We start from the raw sequence: 17,148 nt of genomic DNA on the forward strand, positions 1-17,148 counted from the left end.
CAGGAACATCTCAATTTACAATGAAAAAGTAAACCTATTATACTTTGCCAATGCAGAAAATTGCTTATCATTTAACAAGCTTCATTAAAGATACTGTGCTTATGGAACCATGCCTCCCTTCCTTTGAATGCCCCTGAAATAATTTTTCCAGTAGGACAGCAAAACAGCAAGAAGCCAGTTACATTTTTAATCACTTGCATCCCATAGGAGTTGCAGTCTGCCAGCAAGGGCAGCTCCTTCCCCTCTGCAACACAGGAGAAGAATTAAAAGATGGGAAGCTGTGGTCTAGAATGGTGTGTTACCGTTATTAATAAGCTAAAGATCAAACAATCTGAGTATCATTAACTGCTAATATTCTGCTACTGAAAATGCTTAACCCAATCCACATGCTAGATTTTTTTTTTTTTGGGGGGGGTAGGTGGAGGGCGGGCAGAAGGGTTTAATTCCCCTTTTCCATTTGTTTTTTTCCTGAACAATGAATGGGGAGTGGACAAACATTTGGATTAAATTAAGAGGGAAAAGTAAAATAACATTTAATTTCTCCTCTACTGTACAAATCTCAAAAGAAAGTTTCAACAGTGTAGAATCCTTACACATCCAAACCAGTTTGCATCATTTTAGCTTCTCATCAGGTAGATCAGTTAGTCACTTCAGAAGTAACCCTAAATGTGGTGAGTCTTTACAAGATTTGTCCTTTCAGGTGGATGGTAGCAACGGCCTCAGTTCTGACATGTACAAATATGTTGTGTTTTAGACTTGATGTCTTAAAATACATATCTGGACTTTTGTTTCTTACAGATGCAGAGTCACTATTATATTGAGAGATCAGATTCTGAAATCTCTTTTAATTCCAGTGGCTACTTTTGGAGACTAATGCAGACTTTGGATTTTGTGGTCTGTACATTTGTTTGTTTGTCTGTTAATGCTTCATAAAATATACATGATTAAAATAGGAGAGATGCAGGAGAGTGATACCACCAGAATGACAAAAGAGTTATGTGTCTTGATTCCGAAAGCATGTGAGGTATATACTTTTAACAGAGTTCATTGGTTTCCTCACTGTACAGTCATACTCGGGTTTTGACTAACAAATGCACAATTAGTGTGTGGCTGACATTCAGCCTGCCTGTGAATTGTGGAGAGGAGATGCATATGCTCTAAAGGCTTCATACAAAGAGCAGCGCATTAGATTTTGAGAGGCATTTGGCATTTAAAATGAAACCACTTTAAGGTGGTTTAGTGCCAACTCTTGTAAAAAATAGGAGATTTTGTAAATTTTGAACGTGTTTTATTATACCAGGAATTTGATAAATCTTTTGCACATACTAGGACCACCAAAAAAAAAGGTCTTACTTCCAGAGAAAAGGTTCTGCAATTTAAAATGCGCTGCGTGTATGCTGTAACAGGGGAGAAGCCTTTTGGAGTGTTCTGCAAATATTGCTGCAATGGAAACACAATTAATAGAACATAAAGTCCAGTATCAATGCTCTGTAGAGCCTTCCCCCTAATTCCTAACACATAAAATGTTTACTTTTTTATATCCTCATAAGCTTAGCACATTTTAAAAGAAACCAGGTTTGAAAATTCAGCTGCTCTAACTACATTAGGCAAACAGGAAAGGGAAAGAATCGCCGTGAGGTGTAGAGGAGACTTCATCCTAAGAGACTTGTAGGCAGCAGCCCAGGGCACTTGTCGTGCCTCGCAGCTGCAGGAGCGGGTGCCAATAACACTGAGAGGGGGCAGCTGTTATCGGAGTTTGCAGTCTGCAGTGCATACATCTCAAGAGAAGCATGTTACAGACCAAGACATTTTTTCCTTATAAGTTCTTTATCTTCAGAGGTAGGTCGGCATCTGAAAACCCAGAGATTAACATGAAGGGGTAAAACTGAGACAAAACACAGGAGTGATTTGCATAGAAAAAAAGGAATAAAAATGTATTCTGAAAGCTACGTTCAACTTCTGTTACAAGAAGCTTGGACAGTTGCCAGAAGCTTGTTCCCTTTGTGATATGATTATATGGCCACTAAGTCATTTGGTTCAGTCAATTGCCTGTATATCATGATAAATCTGTATATAGCAGAAAATCCACAAAGTTCTGCCCTTTTCCTCTCCTGAGGTTTTCTGCCCAACATGAAAGCAGAGAACAGCTTTAACAATATCTGGGGGCACTTCTGAGTTCTGTGTAATGCTCCCTTCCTGGCTTGTGCAGGTCAACAGGAGGAGATGCTGAGTAGGCATGAGAAATAGTTGAGGAAAGATGATGAGCAGTAGTGGTGGGGACAGGATGTCATCACTGCTGTGGGCACCATCCCAAATCCCAGTGTACCTGTCTCCTTCCTTCTCATCTGGAACTATCCCAGTGTCTGAGAGAGAGAACACAGCAATAAAACATATTGGACACAAACACTAACTCCTTCATCCCCAAAAGTATTAACTATGAAAATACTTCCTAGCAAAGTGGCCATTCCATTATCCTTTTCTTCTTTTTTTTATTTGCATAATTTAGGAGGTTTCTGATAATTAGGCCCAAGTTCATTAAGAATAAAGCTCTGTGTCATGCAAGAGTTCTTGATAGGATCCTCTCAGGGCACCTTGTCTCTTCCTACTCGTCAGGTCTTCAGGACAAATCCCTTGTCTTGTTTTCAATGGATGGCAGCTCTCTGTCAGTGTGCAGACAAAAAACAATTCATTTTGAACAGTGGTCTCCTGAAGTCCATACCCTGAGGAATGCTTTAATGCAAGGAAGTGGTGTTGTTCACCATCTGACTGTCTATGCCCCAAAGAGGATGCCATCCAACTTTCCTAGATCCATTCCTTGTAATAAGCTGCTGCTTGAGAAATAGATACTGATAGATGTCCCTGTATTAAAGACTACTTTTTTTTTTTTCCAAATCTAGGTTCTTTCTTCACCTGCAACTATTAGTTCTCTAGTATTGTTCGTAGAGCTATGTATCATATCTATTTATATATATATATGTGTGTGCATACATTTTACTTCCAGATTAGCTCAAACAGTCTTTGAGAACAGAAACAGGCTGTACATTTTCCATTGGAGTTTGAGGCTGAGGAAGCCTGCTTGACATTTCAAGGAAAACTGAAAAGTTTATATAGGATTTTAGAAGCTGTGTTATGCAAGATGGAATTGCAAAGGTTTGTTCTTCAGTATAAACGTATACGGATTGTTTTTGTCAGCAGTATTTCACAATTTGCTTTCCCCTATGACAGTCATACATTATTTATAACTTGCAAGCTATTCCTTAAATTTTCAGTTATAAGACTTTCCTGGTGGGGGTCGCAGAATATGAAGGGAAGTATTGATTTGAAACATTTGAAATATAAATGAAGTTGTTTAGTTCTTCTGGTACATGGAATATTATAGTCACTGGATCAAATTCAACCTCCCAGCATGTCTGTTTTTCATAGACAACAAAAACATGTTCCCAGCACCTCAGTGGACAGTGCAGCTCAGCTCTAGCCTCTGTCTGAACACTCTTTGATTTACCCAGTATTTGTTAAAAATTAACATGAATAATAAATGTTTCAGTGCACTTGAAGGACAAAAACAATCACTGTTTTATTCTAGTCTGACAGTAGATCAGAATCTTAAGACTTCACTTTGAAAATACTGGTCCTTTGTCACTTAAACTTACAGAATAATATCAAAGCAGTATCATCAACCCCATTTCACAGAGAGAGGTGTACACGAAGTCTCTTGTCCCATGTCACGTGAGTTTGGGGCTAGGGCAAGCGTTAAACCCTGTGCCTGACCTGTTTTGGCACTGGGGGAAATCCAGTCAGCATCAGTGGTGCTGCGACAGGCAGGTGTATGTGCATGTCCATGCATGTCTCCTGCTCACTGCTCCAAGGCCCGTGCCAGAAGCCAGGTCTCCTCTCGCTTTCCCCATCAGGTCTGGGAGCTCCTTTCCAGCTGCAGTCAGTAAGTGAATAGGACTGTTTAGCTCTGGCCACCCACCTCTGAGAAGACCAGGTCATCCATTAGGAGTCATACTCACAGACCTTCTATTCATTTACTTCATTCAGATTTTTCTTGGGTAAAAAGCCAGTAAATTTGACCCATGATATCATCTATCTCAAGCTTTCTAATACTAAAGATCATTTGTAATGCTCCCATCTTTGTATAATTCCACTGACTTTAATAAAACATAATAAAGTGTTTGCAGAATCTAGACAGTTTAATGGCTCCAAGATAACAGTAAGTACTGTCTAAAATTAAACAGTAATTGTGGTATTTTTGAAAAAGAAAAGCTTTCTCTACACGAAGTCAGCAACTGAAATACAGTAGGTAAAATAAGAATTGTTTTCCCAAATTAAAAAGAAAAGATGCAGTTAGAACTTTATTTCCTGAACCGTTTATGGTTAGTCCCAGCAAATAATTTCATCATGCTGTGTTGTTATACCAACAGGGCTAGAGAGAAGATGACCTTGAATAGCTCTTTTTCAGTATCTTTAGTTAGCTATAGGATGCTAAGTTGCTTTTGGCATATTTCAAATACTACACACAGACACAAAGTGCTCACTTTTCATCTAGTTTTCTTCAGCAGGCGAAAGGATTAGTATTTTTGAAGTATAAATTATTCACAGAAGAAAATTCTGTCAGGGGTGGCTAAAAGTATCTTCAGAATTCAACCCACATTAATAAATTCTTTTGACTAATTTTTTAAAAAACTCAGGGCACAATTTTTCCTTTGGAAATATTTTTGTTCAAAAAATTGACAAAAAATAATTTTTAAAAAGGAATTTAAAACCTGAAAATAAAACTACACATTTAATTTGACACAAAGTATTTTTTCTTCCCAGTTTTTTTCAGTTCAGTCAGCGAACTGAAAAATCAATTATTCGCACGGCTCTACTAGCAAATAATTCTTATCATAATAACTCCAGAGGGAATTATTCTATGACAAGGAGCTTATATTGTATGGAATTTAAAAGTTAAAAAAATTAAGGCTAGCATGATAAACAATGAGAAATGTTCTGTTTGGTTTTCTCAGTTTTCTCTTTCAAATTATGATCTTGTGGGAAGATGAAAAACTAAAAGAGAAAAAGGAAAAAAGAGATACAAAAGAAAACCTTTATATTATAAGGTGGATTTGGAGTGTCTGCTTTGGTAATAAGAAGCCACCAATTCCCAATTATTTTAGATGGAGCCGTGAGACCTAAGCATTTGGAAAATCAACCCTAATGAAACACAAGAAAACACCAGAACAAAACCACTTTTGAAATATTTAGTCAGCTTCATTTGCTCTGAACAGTTCGGTATGCACCCTTGACTTTAATAGTTTAATCATTAATACCCCAGAACACATTCCAGACAAGAATATAGGTGCCTCATGCCTTATAATTACCCTTAAAGTTCAAGTTCAGCAACACGATTTTTCAAAAAGAGATTGGTTAACCTGCCCTCGTAGTAAGTGCATTCTTCTCCTCAGCCTTTATGAGAAGCATCAAACGAAGGCACCGTCAGGAGCCGACAGAGAACAATGTCTGGGACGCCGGCGCTTGCAGCAGCCTGCCCAGTGCTTCTCTTGCTGGTAAGGATGGCAGCGCTGCAAAGGGAGAGAGATGATTCAAAGTCTTTAACACCTAGAAGTAGTATCAGCAATAACCAGCAGAACAGCAAAACACAGCGGGGAACAGCCGGACACAGTTTACGTGTATAAAGAGGTGCCCTTCAGAGGGTTGCAGCAATGATTCTTGGGCAGTGGCTTCTGTGCAGATGAGGAGCAAGGTATAAGCCTGAAAAGAGGAATATTAAGCTAGTTCTCAGAATCAAGTGTTAGTTTAAGGCTAGGCTGTGTATTCACAATTCAAGAATATTTTACATTTTTATAATTTAAAAATATCTACCAAGAGAACAGGCCACTAAATCATAAATCAAAGGGTTTTATGTGTGGATTTTCAGGATTCTCAAAGCGAACAACCTGAATTACATTTCTGCTACGTCCTCGATTATCCTGGTGGTTTTCCTAAATTCCTGACAGTCCGTAAACAGCGCATGGTGATAATGAAAATTTAAGTGTGCTTTTATCAACAGTTCTTTACGTTTCCCCACACATCTCCTATAAAACAAGACAGATAAAATAAAGGAAATCTGATTTTGAAGTATATGACTTTTTAATGGGCTTAAGTCCTTCCTGGGCTTTTCAGTGACTGTGAGGTTGTGGATAACTTTATATATTAACAGAACTTAACTGGAACAAGAACTCAGCCTTTTTTTTTTTTTTTTAACGTGTTTTATTGCTGGTTGTGCACATTGGTGGTACACCTGGAGCAAAAGGTGGTCAAAATATGTAGCAAAAAAACCCCAAGGATATGTTCAATATTCCTTTTCTCCTTGAAGAAAAGTCTGACTTCTTTCTGGCAGTTTTCAAAGAGAGTTTTTTCCTGATCAACTCCCCGAAACTTTCCTGCTGTCTCCTACCCCTTGCTCCAACTCTGCTTTCCTGGTACGTCCACAGGGCTCCAGCCACTGCAGGAGCCTGCCCAGATGGCTCTTTCGTAGGAGCCACCATGAGTTGGGTTGAACCAGCTACTCTGACAGGGTTAGACAGCCTCTGTAAGCAATTCTGCTTTGTGTTGCCTTTTCTCTGAATTATAACTCATTTTTTAAATTTGAAACAAATCTTTCCCTGGGCTCTTTTTGTTTGGAAAGGAGGTGGAAGTCTCCTCCGACTTTGTTTGGTGTGTAAAATCCTCTCACCTACAGACCAACTTAACAAGAAGGCTTGAAAGCAGAGCTGGTCACAGCAGATACCCATCAGAGAATGAGCAGGGGAGAAGGCTCCTCACTAAATCCTGATGCCAGAATCCACAGAAAGACCTTTCCTGTCACGGACTGCAGCAGGAACAGGACTGAGCTATTCATTGCATTAAAGCTATCAGAGAGGTCTCACTTTTCCAAGTGGTATCCAAGAGCAGGTGCGTGTGGGGTGGGCTGTTCTCCACCTCTCCTGTGCCTTTGTGCAGGGATCCTGCCCTGACAGCTGCTGCAGCTGCATGGGGGACCAGTCCTCACTGAGTGCAAAGGGACACGCAGCAAGGACAGTGGCGGTGGCGTGCTCCTGCACAGAGTCAAGGCTTACATCGGCTGCTCCGCCCAGCAGTATTGCTCAGAGTGGCACAAGGCATATTTTCTCTCCCTCAGAAGCAACCCATTACAGGCCATACATACCCTGCTCTTCTGTATATACTGTTCCTGCAGCAGGAACTACTAGGGGCACATCCGAGCCTTTAAATGAGTCCATAGGAGGTTTCTTAAACAGAAACGTTTTTAAAATCTTCTTAAAAGAGCAGCAGATGTACTGCTTCACAGAACTGGTTTCCCTGGTGTCAAATTCAGCACTCACCATGGATATTTTTATGCTGTTTTTCTCTATTATAGTCCTCAAAAAGTTATTGAAATCAGTATGAAATTAACCTTGCTTGTTTCTGATGTAGCAGAAACGTTGCTCCCCTGACAATGGCTCATGAAAATACTTTCTTTCCTACTGTCACACAACAGGTACTACATCCCGAGTCTTTCTCTAAGCTTAAAGTAAAGATATTTCTTTGGCCAGTTCTGTCCAACATTAATTGTGGATACAAATTTGTAACAGTTCACTTGGGCTATTGTCATATGGGAGAATAAAATCTTTCCCATTGCAGAGAGTTAAATAAGATTTTTGAATGGTATTGTAAGCATGTCCACTTGGACAATAATTTAATGACCACAATTCTAGACCTCCCACACAACAAATTGTTCCTTTTCAGTGTTGTGCTGGGAAAAAGAATTCAGGGTACCAGCTGGCAGCTGATACTGTGAAATACTACTTACAAATAGAAACAGGAAGTTTAGTGTAATCACTAGCATCTTAGAGCAGCTTTCTTGGGCTTGCTGCTGAGCAGATGTAAGACCGGTATTAATTAAATTAAACCCAGAAAAATTGGTCTCTCAATAAACTTAAATGTTAATACAATGCCAGGAATTTCAAATCTAATGTTCAGATTTTTATCAAGAAGAAAGAGGAGAAACAGTGACTCCTAAAGACTTTTAACTTTCATTTTTAAATTTATAAGCTGTGAAACTTTGCAGTGATATATTGCTGCACCTTTCATCTGAGGTTTGAATGTCAGTGTTCTTAATGATCTAGCAGGTTGTGGTACAAACTTCAAAAGCTGCGGTGCTATTGTGGTTAAATTCTGCATGGTGGTTATTATACTGATTAAAACAGAAGATGTGTCTAGGATATCTGTTGGTGCACATTGACTTGCTGATGACTTACTGCCCAATGGATGGCTGGCAAACTGTTAAATGATCAGTTGATAGCATTGGAAGTAACCATCATTGTTCATCTTCACCTTAGCAAGAGATTTTGCTTCCTCTTTGGGAGGGACATGGCTGCCATGGTCCCCAGTTTTGGCATTCTTCAGGCAGATAGTAAAAGCTTCCTGTTTCTGAGGTTAAAGATTAGAGCAAAACCGATGCATGTGAACAGTGTAAAATATCAGCATCCTACCTTCTTAGAAGTCATGTCCCTGAAAGCATATCACACCTGGGCTCCTTCTCCTCCACTGACGCCCGGTTTCTGTCCCATGCTTGTTCAAGATCTTGGGCCTGCCATTTAAAATTATAAAAAGATTAGTTGCCATTATCTAAAAATACAGCCACCGAGCCTAGGGTAATATGAATGAAAGCTGGAAACAAATTAGGCCACATTTCAGACGGTGTGAACTAACATAATTTCATTGATTCTAGTGGAGCCAGATGGATTTACATCAGCTAAGAATCTGTCAAACTGTGTTCACGAGTGAAATTATTTGCAGAACATGCTGCTGGCAAACTCTATCAGATTTTATAGCCACTTTCTTTATTGACACATTTCCATGAAAACTAATATCTCTGAAGAAAAAGCAAAAATTAGTATTTGGGAAGGGGATGGAAGTTAGCTCTCTACAGCAGCTAACAGCAGCTATATTTTCAGACAGATTTATTTCAGCTTTAACACTTACAGAATGTGAAATGAAAATTAGAAAAAGCATTTGGCCATTCCAGTTAGTTAGGTGTATCTAAGTATTTAATATTAAGGATAGGTGTTTTTTAATGTGGTAAAGTGAAATAACTCAGAATTAGCTTTTCTGTTCTACTAGGTATAAGCATCATTGGATTATTTTTAGACTTTGGACCTAAGAGACTGAAGGAACTTTGAAAATTTTCAGATCTGTTGGTCTGTAACATTTTTTATCTAACCAAGAAATCAGAACAGTTTCAAATGTTTAAATACTGAGGTGTTTTTAAGAGGTTTAATATGTTACTGCCTCCTCCTTTCTATGTTTGAGTTCTGAGAGTTGCTGATCTAGCCTGTAAACATTTTCAGTTGCCTCTGTTTGTTTGGAAGGATATCGTCCAGTAAACTACAGCATTTCAGAAACATTTACAGTTTATTTGGCAAGGTGAGGTTGCTTGTGGCCCTCTATCTGAAGGGGGCAGGAGGAAAGGAGCAGCAAAGCCAAAAGGAGCTGCCCCACTAACGTTTGGCTTCAAAAGGAAGACAGTATGCATCTATCAGACAACATACTAATCAGATCCAGATTGAGATACAAATGGATCGGTAGTGAGCCTGTTGTGTTTGTTCATATTAACTTGACAGTAGTTCCTATTTAAATAATAGGATATAGAAATAAAATATAGAAATTTCTATAAATAGAAATAGAATATATAGAAAAGTTTACTAGCATGTGGACACCATAAATATTATAAACATGTTAATATGTAAATTTAGCACTTATATACTCTTATTGTTGGGTTGGCTTAGTGCGAACATGTCCTGCACGTTTTCTGTGAGTCTTGGAAAGTCTTCGCTCCTGTGGGAAAGGGAATTATGCTGCCTTTTTGGACTTTGTTTTCTTTTTTAATTTCAAGCTCTCCAAACTGCTTGGAAGTAGGCCACTGAGAAAGCAAAGCAAACATGCTCTCCATGCCTGGGTTTTGCTGTTCCCCACTAGATATATTATATTCAGCTGAGGGAGAATAAGAAGCTATTTTCCCCAATTTTCCATACTGCCTGTGGGAATCTAATTCAATTTCCGACCAAATTTAGCAGCAAAAACTAAACAGTAAAGAATAAAGTTGAAGAGGCTTCTGTAAATCTCTGGATTCTAAGGTACTAAGGTGCAGCAGGATTACTGAGAGCAGGTTAAACTTCTTTTCTAGCCACAAAGCTACTTACAGATTTAAGAAGCTTAAAAACCTGATCCAACGTTAGTCCTTCCTTTGCAAATGAAAGAATAATATATCTACCTATACAAAGTTATATTTGTTATTATTGAATTTTTTTATCCTTTATTATTGATGTAGCCTGATTCCACAAAGGATTTTTTTTTTTTTTTTTGTGGGAGATTATGATGTATTAGATAAATTCCAGGAAAGGCACAGGAAAAAGACTGGTGACCAAATGCGTTTCCAAATAAGCAAATGAAAGAAAGGACTCACATTTCATTAGTCTCACTACAGTGGCGACATTTTACCAGCAGACCACATGGGTCTTATTCATAACTTCCAGAAAAAACTGTAGTACCTTTTTTAGACTTGAATCTGTACAGCAATGTGGACTCAAGATACTCATATGGATCAAAAAATACTGAATAAAAACCAGAATTTACTTTTCTGCTTCATGTGAGCTGGAACATTTGTTCATCAGACCTACTTGCAGCCAGCAACCCATGCCATTTTCTGATTGCCAACTGACCTTAGCTTTTTTTTACTTTTTTTAGATCAGAAGTTCTTCAGATGGGTAGTCCCTGCAGTGAGCACTGCTACCCTAGATTGCAGTAATTGTCTTGTTACCTCTTTTATGTGTGTGTTCTCACTGTCTGTTCCATTCTCGCAAAAATAAATTGGCCAGCAATCATTTTATTTCTTCACAATGGTGTCTTTTATACTTGTTTTCATCCCCACCAAATCTGCTTCAATAGTAAAGCTCTGTAGACATCTATTAAGCTTTGGAAATTAGGATAAGGACCAGCATACTTTGGCTTTTTGACATGACATGGAAAAATGCTATGATATAATTAATAATACTATTTCAGCAGACACGTCACGTTTCTGAGACTCTGAGCCTCTGTGAAAAGATGTTCCACTTGTTAGTGAGGTTTAGAGGAAAAACAGACTTATCTAAGTATTTTCATGATGTTTACCTTGTACACTCAGTGCTACAAGAATTTTGTCACTTACCTGTACAGTTTCTCAAATTATGATCAGTTTGTCTCACAGTGTCAAAAAAAAAAAAAAAAAAAGATAGATGTAAAATCTCAAAAATATTAATGATACAGATGCAAATCTGGTTATATCCCCAATATTTCATGGTATATTTTATGTTTATCTTTTAACTTTCACTTTCTTGACCTATATCTCTTCCTCCTTCATGTCTGAGGTATCACTTGAAATATATTTGCAATGTGGAATTTTCATCTTTGTCTACATTATAATAGAAAACTAAATCTCACTGGTGAAGCTGCCTTGGGGTCATTAGTAAGCTTGAGAGGCATCATGTAGATGACATCCTTAACACATTTGATGTCATGCTAAACACAACCAAGTCCTTTAGGACAACTGCAACAAGGTGCTGGAAGTAGTTGCTAGCATTGAGGAGCTGGCTAAGGCTTCTAACATTGCTAACAGAGTTTTAAAGTGCCTAATTAAAACTGTGTGGGATGGTATTTTACATTGTGTGTGCACTGCATTGTGTGGGCAGTGATGTGAAGAGCAAGCATGCAGACTACCATGCAAGTTCAGGCTTTGCTTACGTGGGAGCAGAGACCTGACCCATGGCATGTAGAAGTGAAGAGCCCATGCACAGGGCTTACAAGCTGGTTTTAAGTTGGTTTTCTAAACTTTGGTGATGACCTAGAATGATCTGAAGATATATCTAAGTGAGGAACATATGGCTAGTTGTTAAAAATGTATCAAAGAGCTTCTCCTACCTTTCTTTCTCATGAATGATCTCTTCAACATAAATGATCCCTTCATGTGACCCCCAGTCTGTCAGTTGGCACTCACATGCAAGAGCATCAGCACGCTATTAGCGATTACCTTAGTGATATTTACAGCATTTTAATGTCAGTTGCCTGTATGTAAATAGAGTCTGTGAGGAACGCAGCGCACCCGGGGCTCCTGCTCCCACTACAACAGCACTGCTCCTTCAACATGCCAGAGCGCTTCCTGTGCCTTATGTAACTGCCAAAAATATCATTTCAGTTGCTTTATGACAAAATAATGAGTCTGTCAAAGATGAGTGGTCAGAAAAACAAATTTGTTCTCCTACACAATTAGAGTTTATAGCATTGGACAGCAATATCAATCTCCAGCGATTCAAAATTGAATTTGCACGTTGAAGGGAAATATGTTCTTGCATGTGCTGTAACCAGGCTGCTTAGCAGGAAACATCCTCACAGGTTATATTGGAAAGATAAGTATCAGCTGAGCTGCGGAAACATCAGGATGGAGGTTTCCAAATGCAGACTACTGTTGTGGGGACGTGGTGTTTGCTTTCACAAGCTCAGCACTGACAGAGCTGCTCCCACAATGATCAACAACAACAACAACAAAAAAAAAAGTCTGGAAAAACTGTCACCAGATATAAAAGGCAGACAACTGTTCCCTTCAGGTAGAAAGCTGTTTCAAGGCCTGCATCTCCCCATATGTAACCTAATTACTCATGGAGCTGTTGATATTTATAATCATGGACTTCAGACATTCTTTGTAAAGACGTACAAAGCATTAGACCTCAGCAGTGCCATTTATGGTGAGCATACACTGTATCTCAGAACTGCACTTTGCCCTTAATGTTTGCTTTATCCTTACATGGGATTTTGCCCTTAGGCTGTTTGCCAGTGCAGTGCAAATGCTGCAGCATACACCCTCTTACATTTGCCATACCTTAACCTGTATTCTCAAACCCACTCTACCTACTACAGCTCCCTCAATCATCCCTTCTCAGTACACATGCAAACCCACTTGACGTGCCAAGCAGCTGCTACCCACCCACTGCTTCCCAGTAATTGCATTTCTGGGCACGTGTACGTAATACCTTGTATCACACTTCAACTTTTTTCTTTGAATTTCAAGAAACTATATAGGCATGAAATATTGTCATCTGGAACTCAGTACAGAGGATGTGGAAGCAGTATTTTATGATTCCAGAATTTCTCCATTCTTGTACGTGCAGCCAAAGCGACTACATTCTTCTAATGGAAGCATCAACAAGGGCTATATAAAATTTTGTGTTCAGTGTGCTTTGTATGTTAGTCTAGCTAAGCCTATTGTTACTATCTCAGATTTAAAACAGTAACAGCCAGGAACAGCCTTTCAAAGCAAGTGTTCAAAGAAATTACAAATGGTACCTAAGATTTTCAGTAAAAAATTATTATCGTGGATATTCACATAAGGTAACAAAACATTTCCTTACCTCTGGAGCAAGAAGAAAGGTAATCTTCCTTAAAACAGAGATGAGACAGATGAAGGACCCTGAACTTGGGCAGTCTTCCATAGGAAGCTGACATCCACACCCTGACAGCGATCTGCTAGGAGACCAAGTCAGCTACCAGATCAGTGGTGCTCCGCTGATACACAATTCTCTGAAGTGCCTAAGGTCCCGGCTCTGCTGCTTTGTTTTCACACTGCTCACAGTCCAATATATCTCATCGCAAGAGTGATTCTCTCATGGTCTGTCTGGGTGGTACTTTAACCTAATAGTCTTCTTTCTGTAACCTTAAATATGTCAATTTTCCTTACTGCTTATCCTGCAAAAAGAAGTAGCTTTTTATTGCATTCTAGTCATCTCTCAGCCCTGCTATACACATTTACCTCTTTCATTCATCCAGAGAAGTCTGTCCCTCAAGCACAGCAGGCATTTCTCTTCTTTGCAGAAGTCTCTGAGATTGTCCCCACATACACTCTGATGAGGTCCCTGGGAAAGATTGCCTAATTCCTAGTGCAGCCTTCCTAAAAAACCAAAAGTATACAAAATATTTCCCTGTTTCAGTAAAAATGTCTCTCCATACACAGTACAGAGTTTGGTATTGGCTTGTTTTTCCCCAGACATGGTACCCTCCAACTTATGTTCAGTTTGTTTTCCACAGATGCTTTTTGTTCTCCTTCAGTTTTAGCACTGTCTGCATTTTACACTCATTCACTATTCCATCCTTGATTTGCTGTGGAAATCAGGATTAATGTCTCCGAGATCTGTGAAGTGACCTCAGCAAAAAAAATGGTTCAAGTGAGAAGAGAATCAGAGTGTCTGTGGTTCAGTCTTCTGAATGTCTTTTTTCTGCTTATGCTTCCGCTCTTTTACTCCCTATGTGTAGTTACTGACACCAACAAGAACATCTGTTTCATCTCTTCAGATTTCATTAATCTACAGGTTTTTTTCATACTTGTATAACACTGATGATCATAAACCAAACCCAACTTTTATGTTGCCTATACAATTAAAAGGCAAAGGTAATGTTTTTTTTGCCTCACATTGTCTGACCTTTCATGGTTTGGGTTTGTTTTGGGGTTTTTTTAACATTTTTTTTATGCCCACTTTAATCAGCTCTCTTTAACTCTACATTTGACATTTTTAATACAAATGTATTTTTTTACCTTGATCTTCAGCTAGTCTTGTAGAAGACCAGTGACCATGTTTGTTCCTTACTTTCTTCTCTTGGAAATTGTACACAGCTAAGTTTTAATTATTCTGAGGGTTTTTAGGATTAATCAGCCTTGTCAGCTCTTTTTTTACTCAGTTGTTAATGTTAGGTTTTGACTGTCCTCTGCTCACAAAGGTTTTACATCGGTTCTTTATTTTTTTCAGTGATCAAATTTGTTGTTTTCTGTCATTCACTTTAAATCATACTCTTATAAGGCTACACCTCTGTCCCCATTGCTGGTTTTGGTTTGTTGGTTTTGTTGGGGTTTTTTTGGTGGGGGGATGGTTTGGGGTTTTGTTTTTTTTTAATTGTGGGGAGTAGAAAGCTTGCTCTCCTTTCTCTTAAAATGTGGTATTATTTCGAATATTTTTTTAAGGCAGGATGCAGCATTCTGGGCGATTCTGCTGGGAAGGCTTTCAGAACTACATATAAGACATCCAAATAAGTTAATTTGCAGAGAGGCATTGATTGAATGAATCTGTGATTATTCTGCCAGTTTAGGGCAGGAAGAGCCATTTAGCAGTTCCTCCATTTAGGATGCTAAGTGGCTAAGATGCCCCCAGATTGTTTGTTTTGCATGTGGTTGCTATGAATGCCCGTATGAATGCATGAATGCCAGGCTGATTGTTTTAAATCTCAGATAATAGGGTTTTAAAATTTGACAAAAGGTCCACAACTACGTCCACAAGAAAATGCATTTTGCTGTTTTTGTGAAAACCTGCCCATATTTGGTACAAACACAGACCTCCAAAATCTGTGGTTTTCCTTTTGTCTGTTGGAGCTTGGTGGCTAAAATTCCAGAAGGTGCCTTCTGCAGAAACCCTGCCCATTGCTGTACTTCACGGGCCCTGCTACATGGACCACAGAACAGCTACCATGGCATGATGCCACAACTCTGGGTTGAGAAGCACTTCCTCTGCAGCAATCTTGCCCTAAGAAATTTAAAAACTGGGCACCAGAACAGGCAGCACAGCTATTCTGTGTTGTCCATGCTCTCTCACCTGGGAAATAAGGAAAAGGAGGAGGCAACCTATGAAGAGGTGGATCACAGTGGAGTTAGGGAATGTGGGAAATAAAAGGAAATCAATATGCATGAGAATTTATGTGAATTGTTTGTGTATGCATATATATAAATAAATATATGCACATTTTGTACATATATGAAAAGGTGTGGGACAGGACTGGATAGAAGCAGAGGGAGATGGAGAAGGACAGAGTCCACCCAAGACTTTTAACCATGAAATCAAAATTGAGGAAGGGTCAGTCTGTCTCTTCAGAAATATATGACAAGTATAGCATCTAAGAAATGCAAACAGAATTTGTACAAGGTTTTCTGACACAACCATTCTTTACTTTCAGGTGCTTATTAAAAGAGCTGTGCACATTTATACCAATTAACAGATGCACCTACATTTATTTTCCCCCGCCTCAGTTCCCCTGCCAGTCCACAGCACCCTTCCAGAGCCCCAGCAGCTACAGCTTTTCCTCAGAATCAGCTGGCTTTTTCTTCCTGCCTAGATCACTTTGCTGCCTCTGACACTGATGAGTCCCTCCAATAAAACAGAAATCTCCCCCTGAAAGAAACCAGATCAGTTCCTCTCTCATGTATTCTAATGACTCCACAGTCTCTTCTGCTTCTTTCTTCTCTGACTCTTTCTATTTTTTGTCTTGTCATTATTGTGTTTGGGAGTCTTCCATTTTCATATTCCTGGGGACATTAAAAGCACCCATCACTTTTCTTAATAGCAGCACCATTTACCAAAATCTTCAGTCTCCCCATGAATAGGCATGTCTCCTTTAGTGACACTCAGAGAGGCATCTTTCATTCTGCAGCATCTAGTCATTGAAAATTTACTTTACAATTGATGTAGTCTTTAAGCATCAATATTTTGGAAATGATACAAAAATGAATCACTTTCTTTTGTCTAGCATATTCAATACATTTTGGTAATTTCAATCTAAAAGATGCTGAACCTGTTTTTCTTTAGAATGAGCATTGCTCAAATAACAGCAGTTTCATCTGCCTCATTTCTAGCATTGAGGGGAATGCTTCACTATCTTCTGCATTACAGATTCTTGTGGATTTTCTTATGACAACAGCAAGCTTGTTTTACCCTGGGGATATATATGTATGTGGCCAGTGGCTTCAGGTCATATTCCTTCCAAATGGAAGTCAGCTTGACAGCTGTTAATTTGCACTTGGCCATTCCATGTGTTGTTTTGCTCTAATTATTGGTCACTGTATGGAACAGGTGACAAATGCCCACATGAGAACCCTTGAAATCACTAGATGTACAATCATTAGGAAAACAAACAGACAAGGTCGTTAAACACTAGTTTTCTCTCCAGCCCCAAACAGATTTTAGCTGGTTTTGACGTCTATAGGGAAGGGATGGAAAGAGGTGAAAACATCTGACTGTTTATGAAACTAGCTTCCCATTCTGTAAGTGTCCTAGTTTCAGG

At 38.9% G+C, this 17,148-nt stretch overlaps 1 protein-coding gene across 2 annotated transcripts in view; it reads left to right on the plus strand.

The window, feature by feature from the left end:
* Positions 1-17,148, plus strand: part of NTNG1 (netrin G1) — a 147,861-nt gene that overhangs the window by 70,340 nt on the left and 60,373 nt on the right. The window lies entirely within an intron of this gene.

Source organism: Antrostomus carolinensis, unplaced genomic scaffold (assembly GCF_000700745.2).
Source record: "Antrostomus carolinensis isolate BGI_N321 unplaced genomic scaffold, ASM70074v2 scaffold5093, whole genome shotgun sequence".
NCBI lineage: Eukaryota > Metazoa > Chordata > Aves > Caprimulgiformes > Caprimulgidae > Antrostomus > Antrostomus carolinensis.